The 14048-nt window shown below is 44.2% G+C and overlaps 1 protein-coding gene across 2 annotated transcripts in view; it reads left to right on the top strand.

Annotated features, from left to right (window-relative positions):
- The window catches only part of TMCC3 (transmembrane and coiled-coil domain family 3), a 261930-nt gene that overhangs the window by 40819 nt on the left and 207063 nt on the right, over positions 1 to 14048 (top strand). The window contains exon 1 of one of the 2 annotated variants that reach the window (XM_038558665.1): positions 6931 to 6953. The exons of the other annotated variant lie outside the window; for it this stretch is intronic. The gene's annotated coding sequence lies outside the window, so the exon portion shown is untranslated. Of the gene's footprint in view, positions 1 to 6930; positions 6954 to 14048 lie in introns of those variants that run through there. 2 annotated transcript variants of the gene reach the window in all.

Below are 14048 nucleotides of genomic sequence, written 5' to 3'. Positions count from 1 at the left end.
CATTTATTCAGCTGATGTTGATTGACCCACCACCACATGTCTAGGCTCTAGGCTCTGGAGACAAGTGGATAAGACGGAGTCTCTGATTTCATAGGGTTTACATTCTAGCGTGGAGAGACAAACCCAAACCAAATGAACAAGTAGGGTAATTTCTGGGAGCGGTAAGCATATGAAGAAAATAAAATAGGGCAGAGACACAGAGTGACTAGTGCCTGGGAGAGAGCCGCTTTCAACGGGGTGGTTGGGAAAGGCCTCTCTGTGGAGGTGATGCTTGGACTGAGACTTGAATGGTGAGAAAAAGCCAGCTGTTAGGGGTTGAATTGTGTTACTGAAAAAAAAATCATATTGAAGTTCTAGCCCCCAGTACCACAGAATGTGACTTTGGAGATAGAGTCGTGGCAGATGAAACTGATTAAGATGAGGTCATCCTGGAGTACAGTAGGCCTCTAATCCAATGCAGTGGTAGCCTGATTAAAAAGAAATCTAGGGGCGCCTGGCTGGCTCAGTGGAGGGCTCATGTGACTCTTGATCTTGGGGTTGTGAGTTCAAGCCCTGCATTGTGAAATAAAAACACTTAAAAAATTTAGAGACCCTAGACAGAATGCCACATGAAGATGAATATAGAGACCTATAAGCCACCGGATACCAAAGATTTTGCCAACAAACAAGTGGAAGCTAGAATGGCAGGATGGAATAGATTCTTTCTCACAGTCTTTGAAGGGAACCATTCTTGCTGACACTTAACCTTCGACTTTGAGCCTCCAGAAATTTGACACAGAGACACTAGGGTGGCTCAGTCGGTTAAGCATCCACTCTTGGTTTGGGCTCAAGTCATGATCTCAGGGTTGTGGGATCGAGCCCCAGATTGGGCTCCATGCTGGGTATGGAGCCTGCTTAAGATTCTCTCTCTCCTTCTCCCTTAGCTCCTCCGCTTCCCTCCTCCTCACTAGCTCACTCTCTCTTGGTAAAAACAAAAAACAAAAAAAATCATTGAAAAGTGTGGAATATCTAGCTTCCTCATGATTTATCTGTACCATAACCCGATCTAAAAAGGGAATAAGATGGATTCTGGCTTGAATGCTGAAGTAATCTTTCAGATTCACACTTTTGCTAGGTAGTGTTCCCCCCCTCCCTTTTTTTTCATTTGAAGTATAATTAACAGGCAGTGTTGTAATTGGTTCAGGTGTACAATAAAATGATTTAACAATTCTGTACATTATTCAGTGCTCATCAAAGTAAGTGTTCTCTTAATCCCCTATATCTGATTCACCCCTCCCCCTAGCCACCTCCTCTTTGGAAACTACCAGTTTGTTCTCTGTATTTGAGTCTGTATTTTTGTTTCTCTTTAATTCTTTGTTTTGTTTCTCAAATTCCACATATAAGTGAAATCATATGGTATTTGTCTTTGTCTGACTTATTTCACTTAGTTTTATATTCTCTAGATCCATCCATGTTGCTCCAAATGACAAGATCTCATTCTTTTTTGTGACTAATATTCCATTGCATATACATACCACCTCTTTATCCATTCATCTATGGATAGAACTTGGCTACTGTAAATAATGCAATAAACGTAGGGGTGCATATATCTTTTTGAATTAGTATTTTCATCATCTTTGGGTAAATACCTAGTACTGGAATTATTGGATCATATGGTAGTTCTAATTTTAACATTTTGAGGAGATTCATACTAAGTTGTCTACTGTGGTCCGCACAAATTTACATTCCTACCAACAGTGCAGTGAGGGTTCCTTTTTCTCCATATCCTTGCCAACACTTGTTATTTTTGTGTTTTTTATTTGAGCCATTCTGACAGATGTGAGGTGATACGTCATTGTGGTTATTTGCATTTCCCTGATGATGAGTGATGTTGAGCTTCTTTTCATGTGTCTGTTGGCCATCTGTATGTCTTCTTTGGAAAAATGTCCATTTGGGTCATTATGCCCATTTTTAAATTGGGTTATTCATTTTTTGGGTTTTGAGCTGTATAAGTTCTTTATATATTTTGGATATTGACCCCTTAGCAGATATGTCATTTGCAAATATATTTTTCTTATTATTCTTCTTTTCTTTCCTGTTCTCTACCTTCTTTTCTGCATATGAAAATAACCAATCTTTATTCAGATACGTTTATTTTTATTTTTTAAAGATTTTATTTATTCATGAGAGACAGAGAGAGGCAGAGACACAGGCAGAGGGAGAAGCAGGCTCCATGTAGGGAGCCCGATGTGGGACCCGATCCCGGGACTCCAAGATCACATTCTGGGCCAAAGGCAGGCACTAAACCGCTGAGCCACCCATGGATCCCCAATTCAGACACTTTTAAAGCATTATTTTAAAGATAACATATTTCCTCTTTGTTATTTGGGAAGAACTGGTTCATTTACCCATTGGCCAATTCTTACCCCCTTAAGAAGTTTGTCATTAAAACCCACATTCATATATCTTATTAGGATATTTAAGGTGATTTGATTTGTTTATTGTGAAATGGGTGCATTTTTTTTTTTTTTTTGGATGCGCTTTTGTTAGGCATAAACCGAAGAGGGGAATAGTTTACTGTAGCTAATAGGACTTCAATTTGGGATCCATAATGTCTTTGAGGGCAAAAGTCTTCAGATGAAGATTAAGAATAATCATAAAAATAGTTGTTATGTGTTGCCAAGCTCTGTGCTGAGTACGAGTGTGGAGCTTTTTATTCATCCTCATAGAAATCTTACTAGATGTCTAACTCATCCATTCTACAGGTGGGGAAACCAAAGATAGGAAAGTCAAGTATGTCAGTAAAGTTCTAGGTAGTTAAGTTGGTGGACCTGTGACTCAGACCCAGGCTCTTTCATGGTAGTGTTTGAGCTTTGACACTTACTTGGTGACCATCATTTACCATTAGTGAATCCTTATGTGTGAAAGACAGATTTCAAGTTTGAAAAACAAAAAGAAAAAAGAAAAACAAAAAGAAAGAAAAGAAAAATCAGACAGTATAACCTGTTACGGATTAATAGCATTGTAGGCTGTTGGTGTGTAAAGACAGTTTCAAGATTACTATAGGAATCCTAGTTCCCCAACTTTACTTAAAAAAAATGTGAGTGGGGTGTATCTGGGTGGTTCAGTTGTTTGAGTCTGACTCTTGATCTCAGCTCAGGTCTTGATTTTAGGATTGTGAGTTGAAGCATTGGGTGGAACCTAGTTAAGAAAAATTTGAGTGTATGATGTCATACACGTTAAAAGTCAATCTACAGGGACACCTGGTTGGCTCAGTGGTTGAGCACCTGCCTTTGGCCCCGGTTGTGATTCCGAGATTGAGTCCCGCGTCCAGCTCTCTGCAAGGAGCCTGCTTCTCCCTCTGTCTATGTCTCTGTCACTCTCTCTCTCTCTCTCTCTCTCTGTGTGTCTCTCATGAATAAATAAATAAATCTTAAAAAAAAAAAAGTCAATCTACATACGACAACAACACACTGATCCACACTTCAGGTACTTTTAAAATGTGATTTTAAAAAATATTATTTAAAGATACTTTATTTCTTTTTCATTATTTGGGTCTGTGAAGTCTAATTGGGATACCACAATATTCAATTCTCCTTGAATCCCAAAGTGACTCCTGTTTTTAGATGAGAGGAAAAAAAGTTAGCATCTGTCTGTGAGAGGCACTTTTTCATCTTCTCTCTCACAGTGCACTCTCTGATGTGGACATGGGGGTGTGGGAAACTTTTCTGCTCCCCTTGTAGGATCACTGGCTGGGGCCCTATGTGTCAGACTGACGAAAGACAGATTAACCAGAGAAAAAGGAAAGTTTGTTAACCTGTACATTATGCACACATATGGGATCCCTCCAGATGAATAACTGAAAGAAGTGCTGAGAACTTGGGGTACTATCTTAATCAAAGAAGAATACATATTTAGAGCAGCCGTGAGATAAAAGGTCTTTGAGCTTTCTAGGGTGGCAAATACACGAGGGAACTAATGGTAGGTAAGGATTAATTTTTGCAAAGGTTGATACATAGCTTCCCTTTTTGCCTTCTCTGTGCTGATAAGGGTCTAGTGTCTCTGGTAATTAACTTCCGCTCTTCCTGGTAGAGTGGGGATGGGGAGATACCTTTATCAATTTAGGTCCTGCTTTTAGGCAAATAGGGGAAAGTGGAGAGGTTTTTTTTTTTCCCCCTGTAGTCTTCAGTTCAAAAATAATCCTTACTCTAAAGTAGCATATTTTAGGGGCACCTGGATGGCTTAATGGTTGAGCTTCTGCCTTCACCTCAGGTCATGATCTCGAGGTCCTGGAATCAAATCCCACATTTGGGCTCCTTGCAGGGAGCCTGCTTCTCCCTCTGCCTGTGTCTCTGCCTCTCTCTCTGTGTCTCTCATGAGTAAATAAATAAAATCTTTAAAAAATAAAGTAGCATATTTTGGGGTGGCATATTCTGCTACCCTTCACAAGCTGTGCATGGATGATTATATATTGAAGCATTTTTTTCCATGAAGAATGCCTGCTATGTTGCATGTACTGATCTGGGTGTTGGAGATACATCATTGAACAAGACAGATAAACCTTTCCGCCTCCCTGGAGCTTACATTCTAGTTGAGGATTATAGGGAGTAATGAAATAGAGGAATATAGTACTTATCACGTGGTTGGCTTTTATGAAGAAAAACAAAGCAGGGAGAAGGGAAAGAGAGCGCCCTGAGGGGCATGCTGCAATTTAAAAAATAGAATCATCCGATCAGAGAAAGGGCTCAGTGGAAAGAAGATGCTTGAACAAATTTCTGAGGGAGTGAGCCTGCGGGACCTTGATGTGGGGTGGTGCTGTTCTAAGTAGCAAGAATGATGAGAGCATAAGCGAAGCTGGCTTAGAGGGCCTGGGGGTGCGTGGCAGTGGGGATGAGTATCTGGAAAAGAAATCAGAGAGATAACTGGGGAGGAGTGAGCAGGAATAAGTCCAGGAAGGACTTGTAAACTATTGTAAAGACTTGGGCTTTAACCCTTGGTGAGGTGGGAGTCCCAGATCCCCTAGTGTGAGCACCCAAGGCGGCAGTGTCCATTCACTGCAGACGCCCTTTATTCGGGGAATGTGGGAGCTCGGCTGGTGACAGGGGACACCCGTTAGACACCCTAGCCGTGGGCAGCCGAGTGTAAAAGCCTGCAGTCCCGGGGTGGAGATACACATTCGGGAGTCATCAGCATGTGGATTGCATGTAAATCTGTGGAATCAGATGCGAGCATGAAGAGGATAGACGCAGAGAGGCCTGGGACTAAGTGTGGGCACTGGGCTAGCTGGGGCGATGGGGGCCAGTGGCAGAGGAGACGGGGAGTGGCACCAGTGAGGGAGGGGCACGTTTAGGAGAGAGTAGTTTCATGGTAGTCCAGTGAAGGAAAGGCTCCAAGAGCAGTGTGCTCTATCAGGTGCTGCTGCTCAGTCGGTTACGATGACCAAAAATTGGCCTCTGGGGAGATCCCTGGGTGGCTCAGTGGTTTACCGCTGCCTTCAGCCCAGGGCCTGCCTGGAGACCCAGGATCGAGTCCCACATCAGGCTCCCTGCATGGAGCCTGCTTCTCCCTCTGCCTGCGTCTCTGCCTCTCTCTCTCTCTCTGTGTCTCTCATGAATAAATAAATAAAATCTTTAAAAATATTGGACTTAGCAGTGCCGCTGCAGGTCATTGTTGCAGTTAGTTGGGGGCTGACTGCTGCTGCGTGCCACCTGTCGGGGCTCTTCTGTGCAGGGCCCACACGATGGGCTGCCCTGCTGTCCACTCTGTGCCGTTCACCTGGCTCTGCTCCGCCGCCCGGCAAACTCGTTCCCGTGTCCTCGCCTGGATACCTGAGGCGCAGTCGGAGAGCTGACGTGTACTCGAGTCCAGCTGCCGCATCCTGTGGCTCGGGAGGACGAGGGTGGGCAGGCGTGCGGGGGGTAGAAGCGGGCCCGGCCTCCTGTCTGCCGCCCCTGGCCTGCTGGGCTGCGGGAGCCGAGGTCACTGGGCCGCGGGGTCGGTGAGCCCCGCGGTCGGGGGACAGTCTGCAGACATTTGACGGTACCGAGGGCCGGTTCGGTTCCGGCATGGGGACCGGTCCCGCGGGCAGGGTACAGTTGCGTTGTAATTGTGAGGAGTGACTGATGACGTAGGCTTTAGCGTCAGGGCTCCGGGTAATTGGGTCTGTCAAGGTCCCTGGAGGTCTGCCTGGTGTGAAGCTCACGTTTCTTGTGAACCATTAAGACCCTAACGGACTGGAGCGGGGTGTCAGGCCTGCTGACTGCGATCTCTCAGCGACCCTTCCCCTGGCCTAGTCCCCGGCCGTGGTGCCCGAGGAACGTTACGTATAGATCTTCCTCCTGAAGCGGGCGGTGGTCTGAGAGGTGTCAGCTTGCCTTTTGGCCTCTCGACGACAGGACGTCAGTTGCAGCACATGGAAAGAGCCCTTCCTTGTCCCTCTCCTCCTGACGGTCCTCTCTCTGATCAGCTTGTCGAGCCGGGTGGAGCGTTACACTCCAGAGAGGCCCGGGGCTCCTCAGACCTGGGTTTGAATCCCAGTTCTTGTGCTCACTGGCTGTGTTGAGTCTCGGCAGACGAGTTCGTGTCCTGAGCCTCAGTTTCTTCATCTACAAAACGGGGATAGTCATTATTACCTCAGAGAGTCGTGAGAATTTAAACTGCCACTCACCTGCCACATGCTTTTTCACAGTGCCGTACACTACCCAGGGTGTACGGGTACCCAGGGTGGCTGGTACAGTTATTAGGGTATCGCAACTGTAGCTTTCAGGATGTTGCTCATGTGAAAACCATCTTTTCAAAGATTTTTAACTGATGCCATTGCCTGGGGTTTATTTATGAAACAGATTGAGTAGAGTTACACCCACAAATCTGTTAAGATTTTCCCTAAAGAAATTACCAGATGTCTTGTGTGTGTTTTTTTTCTTCCTAGTTGCTGCTACTGGGGGAAGAAGTCCAGCAAAACAACCTAAAACAAGGTACTGCACTCTCACAGCAAATACATAATTTGTCCCCCCTTTATCAGCGCTGAATAAAACAGCATGGTCAGTTGCCAGTCCCCCGGCTGCCCGTCACTCAGGTGGGGCAATAGCTGCGGGAGCTTCTGGATGTGTCAGGTGCACCTCAGAACCTGTGCACCTGCAGTGTGCTGTTGGTAGGCCTTCAAGGTGCTTCGGCTTACTCTGTGCTGTGCTGTTAGGAATAATGCCGATTTTTCCAAACAAATCTGTTCCAACTCATTTCAAGATATACATCAAAAATTAATTGGTAGGACCAGTTAAGTGTTACTGCATATTTATAGATTAGCCCTCTGAAAATCAGCATCTGGCTAAAAAAAATTACCAGTCCAAACCTTTAGTAACATCAGCAAAGCATTTCTTAATTTCTTTTTTTTTCTTTTCTTTCTTTCTTTTTTTTTTTTTGGTCAGTGAGCTGTTTTCCTGACTCTGTGTGTGTGTGTGTGTGTGTGTGTGTGTGTGTGTAGAGCAGAGTTTGAGAGAGGAAAGGGCTGGCAGCATAAAGGGGAAGTGTGAGTTTTAGAATATTTTTCAGATTTATTGCAATTGTATTTCATACAGGGACTTGAACTCCAGACTGTTTTCACTTATATTAGTAGAGTGGGAGCTGATGTAGTGAATAGGAAAGATAAATGTGTTAAATGGTAATGAATAGCATCATTTATTTACATTCATGTAGTAAATACTGGAATTCCAATTATATGCCAGACGCTGTGCTCAGCATGGGCCAGTAAATAATATGTCATGCTAATGTCTTTTAGTAAGCTTTAATATTATGAAAAATCACATGAAAATGGTAAAGAATTGCACACATTATAATAGTACAATGAAAAATGAGTTTTTTCCTCTCAGACCATCAGATTTTCTTGACTGCCCTTCCCAAGAACTTTACTACATATTCACTTATGTATGTGTCTTCTGCATCATCTTTTTGTTATCTTTTTCTTTTTTAATACAAATGGGATCCTTAAAGAGCATTCCACCTCTTCCTTTTTTCATTCAGCAGTTGTTCTTGTTAATATGTTAGCACCAACTGGTCTCCCCCACTGTTTTATTACAGCTGCATAGTATTCCATCATATGGACATACCACAGTTTAGTTTTCTGCCCTTAAAACTTACTTTAAAATGAAGGCACAACTTCCTGCCCTATGGAGTTCTCTTTTAATGAGAATTATACAAAATAAAATCTGTGACTGCTGCCCTAGTGCTGGCACGTGTTAGAGTCACATAAATATTAGCAAAATGGATGAATTGATCATGTTTATTCAGTTATTCAGGTCGTTTTTCTTTATAGATAATTTAAAAATAAAATTTAGAACTACGAATGATCACATTCCAAATTAATGGATTCTGTGTTAATGAGGTTTATGTCCTATCAGCTGCATTCCCTCGCACTTTATTTGCATAGTGATGTGGCTCAGAAGTGTCCCTGATGGTGACAACATGGAATAGTTCTGTTGCCTGTCACTGCTGAGGGCCGGATGGTAGCTCTCCTATAGATCAGCAGACTCTGTGGCACGTTTTGTTCTGTCTGGCAGGTATTTTAATTTGCTTGAATGATAGACACCTTAAACTCAGACCTTTCAGACCCCAGAAGCATATAAACATTGGTCAGCATTATTTTCAGAGTTTTCCAAGGCATTAGGGATGGCATTCGTAATCCAAGAGCTATATTCCGGGTGGAGAGATCCTCCTTCCTGTGGCAGAGACCCTTCGTGTCACTAGGCACACCTTGGTTCAGTAGGCAAATGGTCTTCTGACAATACAGATGTTTTGGAAATTGATTCCCTTGTGCCTTGTCTGCTAATCCGTTATCATAGGGGCTTGAAGGCTTCCTGGTGGGTGAGATTCCCTGCTAGGTGCCGTGGGGGACACTGGGATGACACAGTGCAGGCCATGGCCCAAGGAACCTCTGATGTTGCTTGGGGGAACTACCCCCATATAGCTGGCAGCATGGCGTGTGCTGGCATTAAGGAACAGGGGCTCTGGAGTCACACTGACCGGGTTCCTGTCTCCAGCTGTGTGACCCGGGCAAGGTAGTTGACATCTCATGCCTCAGCGTCCTCATCTGAAGAATGGGGATTATATCAGTACTTACCTGGCTGTGAGAATTAAATGACTTAATGGATGAAAAGTGCATGCACAGTGCTCAGTGCATGCGTGCTTAGTAACTATTAGCTGTTGTTACCATTACTGACAATACTACAGAATGGAAAGGGGAGATGATAATGGCTACTGTTTGTAGTAAACTCCTGGGCTTACACAGCCTCTGTGTTAAGTGCCTCATGTTCCAGGTCTCATCTGATCCTCAATGGGGCCTTGTAAAATAAGGTATTTTAAAGATGAGAAAACTGTGGCCCAGTGAGGTTGAGTACTTGCCTAAAGTCACACAGCCATTAAGTGATTTAAATCTGTATCTGACTCAAAAACCTGTGCTCTTTCCTGTGAACAACATTTCCAGGGAAAGAGAGAGAGAGGGAAGGAGTCTTTATTTTGTGGGTGAAGAATGAGGTGCAGAGCACTTAAACTACTGGCCCAAGATTACGTGGAAACCCAGGCTTCCTTAGACCAGACTCCACAGTGTCTCTCGATGCTTGATGATAAAATAAGACAAACTGGGTTGTCCTGCTCCAGAGGAGAGAGCCAGACTGATGCATTGAAATAGGCTGACTTGGGATAAATGGAAAGGAAAATCTGTCCCACAAAGCTGTCCAATATGAATTGAAATAAAGGTGTATTTTTCTCAAATGTAAAAGAGTTTGGAGGTGTGCAGTCGAGAGTTAATTATGGTGGTTCCCTAAGGTCTTCAGGGACAGGAGCACAGGACAGGGTGTTGGCCTTGTTTGTTGTCACTCTGACCCCAAATCCATACAAGACCCAAGCCATGGTTCTGGCTTTGGGATTTGGAAGGTCCTTCACATGAACAGTTTTATCAAATTAGCAGGAACGGTTTGTCTCTGGGGAAGCAGACTATGGAGGATTTATTTTTTGCTTATTAGTCTTGTGTCCAGCAGTGTTTTCCTGATTTACTTTCCTTGTATATCCTGCCGTTTTGTGAATTCAGTGTTATACATCTTTTTGGTCTATTTAGTATACCTATTGATTTTTTTGTGTGCATGCTGAAGATTGGCCCAGGGCACTCAAATGCTGGTAAAGAATAATTACTGTGCCAGTAGTGAGACTAAAAATCACAACCCATGAACCTTTGCTTAGGACAATGCAATTGAGTGAAGTTTAGATTGGCTTTGTTATTCTAGGAAGAAAATACCACTTATTGGGATATTTCCTGTTGAGATCTGTTATTTTCCTGTTTTTTTTTTACCTTAATTTGCTCATTCATGGGGAAAAAGCCATATTTCTAAAATGAAGTCATTTACCCAACAGTTCTGAGCGACATAGATGCAGTCTCTGCCACCATAGGGTTTACCAAATAGCAGGAAATACAGTTACGGTGGCATATAGTAACTGCCACAATGGGATAATTACAGGTGCTGTATGCACACATGGGAGATGCACTTATGCCTGTATTGGAGGTAAGGAAAGGCTTCCTGAGGAAGTGACATTCAGGCTGAACTCTGAAGGTGATAGAAATGAGCTAGAAGAAGGTTTTTCCAGGTAGAGGAAGCCACCTGCATACAAACCAAGAGACAAGAAGAATGCTGGTGCATATGAAGGACTCAGGGGCTCTCTGCTTAGTTGAGAGAGGAGAGGCAGTAGGTGCACAAGGGTTAGTTGTGGCTAGCTCCCGGAAGTCCTATAAGCTATGTGAAGGAGCCTTAGGGCATTGAGATGCCATTACAGGGTTTCCACTAGGGGATGACCTCGGAGATTTGAGTTGCAGAAGCCTTGGGATAGTCGGGGATGGAGTGGTTCAGCACGTGGAGAGAGATGAGTGTGAGTGAGGAACCATAAAATGGTTGGGGTGCAGGGAGCAGTGGGGAGGGGCCTCTTTAAGGCTGGAGTCTGCAGCTTGAGTCTTGTGGTGGTGGTAATGATTTTTCATATTAGCCTAAAAAACCCATTATTTGAGCTCCAAGTAGCAAATGGACTGGAGGCCGGGCTCGCAAGACAAGAGAAACTAGTGAGGAAGCCGTTGTAGTGATCCAGGGAAGAGGGAGGCGATGACGGCTTGCACCAAGATCGTCAAGTGGAAGAATGGAGAGAAGTGGCCCAATTTGTATACAATTTGAAGAACTTGCTACAGAGTGAGGGAGAGGGATTAAAAGAAGAGCAAGAGGGACCCCTGGGTGGCTCAGGGGTTGAGCGTCTGCCTTCCGCTCAGGTCATGATCCCGGGGTCCTGGGATCGAGTCCCACATCGGGCTCCGCTCAGGGAGCCTGCTTCTCCCTCTGCCTGTGTCTCTGCCTCTCTCTGTGTGTCTCTCATGAATAAATAAATGAATGAATAACTATTTAATCTTTAAAATAAAAGGAGAGCAAGATATTTATTTTTATTTATTTATTTATTTATTTATTTATTTATTTATTTATTTATTTATTTATTTATTTTTGAGAGCAAGATATTTAACACTCAGGCTGGTGTCTAGTTTATGAATTTCAGGGATCCTGACTCGTGGTTGGGTGTCCACGGAGTACACTGCTCTGGGCGACTCGTAGGGGTGGCCCAGGACGGTGTGGTGGGCCCCAAATTCCAGCTCCCTACTGCCTGAGGGAAGGAAGCCTGAGGTGTACAGTGTGGTCCACCGTGTGCCTGCTTCTTGAGTTAAGTCTTCGTCCTCCCCTTCTCAGACCTTAGGTCCACGGAGCCCAGCGGAGCAAGCGTAATGTCAGCTGGTCTTCTCAGGGCAGCCCCCTTCCCTGAGCCGCTGCCGGGCCTCCAGCCGCGGAAGCCCCTCACCAGCCGCGGCCACCGTCCTTCGGGCATCTTCCTCAGATGTGGTTGCTTGTCGCTGCCTGTAGCCTCGGCGGCCTTAGGAGAGGAGGACACAAACTCTTTGTTTAACGCTTATATCTCTGGTTACAAATGGTAACATATACTCACGGAAGAATGTTGAAAAATACAGAAAAGTATAAGGAAGAAAAATGTAGATTCCCGCATGATCATCTAGACATAATTAGCTCAAATTCTGGTTTAATTTCTTCTAATCTTTTCTATGTGTATTTGTTGCTATTTTTTAATGAGTATGGATAGACCTCTTGCTTTTATTTTTTAAAAAAGATTTATTTTAAAGAGAGAATGTATGAGGGAGGGGGAGGGGCAGAAGGAGAGGGAAAGAGGGCACCTCAGGCCCATTCCCTGTTGAGTGTGGAGCCCGACGGTGAGGCTCGATCTCAGGACCCCGAGATCATGATCTGAGCCAGACACTCAACTGACTGAGTCACCCAAGTGTTCCAGACCTCTTGCTTTTATTTTTTAAAAGATTTTATTTATTTATTCATGAGACACACAGAGAGAGGCAGAGACACAGGCAGAGGGAGAAGCAGGCTCCTTGTGCAGAGCCTGATGCAGGACTCAATCCCAGGACCCCAGGATCATTACCTGAGCTGAAGGCAGATGCTCAAGCTCTGAGCCACCCAGGTGTCCCTAGACCTCTTGCTTTTAAAGTTTATTTATTTTTAGTAATTTCTACATCCAACATAGGGCTCGAACTCACAACCCACAAGATCAAGAGTTGCGTGCTCTTCTAGCTGAGCCAGCCCAGCACCCCATCCTCTTGCCTTTATATTGAACTTTTCCATGTCATTAAAAATTCTTAACTATTTCTTGGTATGATAAATTGTTTCCAGTTTTTCTCTGTTATAGATAATATGCAGCTGCACATAAATGACAGCATTGCTGCACATGAATCTTGTTTGCATGTCTCATCTCCTTAGGATAGATTCCTAGAATGTAATTACTGAGTACACTCATTTTGGGGAGTCTTGACACATATGGCCAGATTGTTCTCCATTCCTTTCCCTCACCACCTCCCCCCAACAGGGATAGGTGAGCTCGTCCATTTCAGTATGCCATTGCCCTGTCCAGAGAATGATAGAATAGAAGTTCCAAATATGAGGAGGGCAGGCATAGATAGACTATCACAGCTAAGTCAGACAGCTAACATTTTCTTAGGGCTTACTTGTGTGCCCAGCACTTGCTAAACATGTTTCCTGTATTTATATCTCGTCCTACTTACATCAACTCTTCAGCATCGGTGCTATTGCAAACAAGTGAGTACACAGAAGTTAAGTGACTTGCCTAAGGTCACACAGATAGATTAACAGTGAGAATAATTTTGTTACAGGTAACAAACTAAAGACTAAAAGAGGCTTTAGTTTTAGGTCTTGAAAAAGCAAACCTGTTTTTTCAAGTGTAGCATACATACCGGGGCGCTCGGCTGGCTCAGTTGGTGGGGCCTGTGTCTCTTGATCTTGGGGTTGTGAGTTTGAGCCCCATGTTTGGTATAGAGATTACTTAAAAATAAAATCTTAAAAAATATATGCAGAAAAGTGCACACATCTTCAGTAGTACTACTTGATGAATGAGAAAACATTTCTTCAAAAAAAAACTATCACATGTGTATTTGTGTGTGAGAGAAAGCGTGAGCACACATGTGCAGAAAGGAGAGATGCTGGGGGTCTCAAGGGACTTGCTGATGGAAGGGGCTGCAGATCCTCCAGTCAGAGAATGTAGCCTTCGCCTCTCAGAGTTATGACAGTTCCATTGAATGGAACATTAACTCTGCTGCTGGCAGCTCTGGACAGGAGATGCTTTGGGAGGAGGAATGTTGCTCTAATTTAATTATGAATCTCAGGGAAGCAAATAATGATCCTCTCCAGTCTTCTGTGCTTGATGCAAGGATGCTGCTGGCATGTCTCCCAGGTCTTTCAGGTGTACTGAAGAGGAAGGGGTGAGGCGCTGTAACTATCCTTCCGGGGAGGTGCATCTCCACCCAGAAGGAATGTGAACCTCAGAGGTTTGGATGCCTAATCTGGCCAGCCCCCCAAATCGCTTGTACCTGTAAACCTAGAGGGTTACAATAACATCTGGGAAAGCTAGAAAGTGGAGTGATCATGTGCCCTGAAGTGCTTCAGACGGTCCCACTTTACACTGCT

The sequence above is a fragment of the Canis lupus genome, chromosome 15, assembly GCF_011100685.1.
Source record: "Canis lupus familiaris isolate Mischka breed German Shepherd chromosome 15, alternate assembly UU_Cfam_GSD_1.0, whole genome shotgun sequence".
Taxonomy (NCBI): Eukaryota; Metazoa; Chordata; class Mammalia; order Carnivora; family Canidae; genus Canis; species Canis lupus.
This window is presented reverse-complemented; position numbering and strand designations above follow the sequence as displayed.